Here is a 557-nt window from a genome sequence, read left to right as displayed (position 1 = left end):
TTTTTTTTTTTTTGCTGTTGTTGGTATTGTTGATGTTGCTTTTATTTTGGTTTGATAAAAATTTTTTTTTCTTTGAACGTCATAAACAGTACCCAGGACGAAGGAAGTAAATGCTTAGAAGGGAAATGAAAATAGATAACAATGAAGTGGAAGAGGCAATCACGAAATGAAAAATTGACGTTGAAGAAGATTCTAAAAAAAAAAAAGAGAAAAGGGGAAATGAAGGAGGTAAAATGTGAAAGAAAGAAGGAAGGACATTAAAATAAAAAAATAGCAGCGGCTCTGAAACTCACGATTTTGAAGTCGTTTTACCCTTGTGGAATGCACACACACACACACACACAGAAAATATTCCAGCAGGAACTCTGAGAGTTGTGAGAGGAATATGTTTATATTTGTTTATTTGTTTTTTTTTTGGAGGGGGGTTGGAGGCAGAAGAAAGGATGGAAGTTCTTAAATTGTTCTTCTCTTCTCTCTTGTACTTCCTCAATATATACATATGACTATCAGATTCTCACATGCATATTAATGGAAGTCGTGAACACATTAGAAATTTA

Source organism: Trypanosoma equiperdum (genome assembly GCF_001457755.1).
Source record: "Trypanosoma equiperdum strain OVI genome assembly, contig: ctg_1711, whole genome shotgun sequence".
NCBI lineage: Eukaryota > Euglenozoa > Kinetoplastea > Trypanosomatida > Trypanosomatidae > Trypanosoma > Trypanosoma equiperdum.
This window is presented reverse-complemented; position numbering follows the sequence as displayed.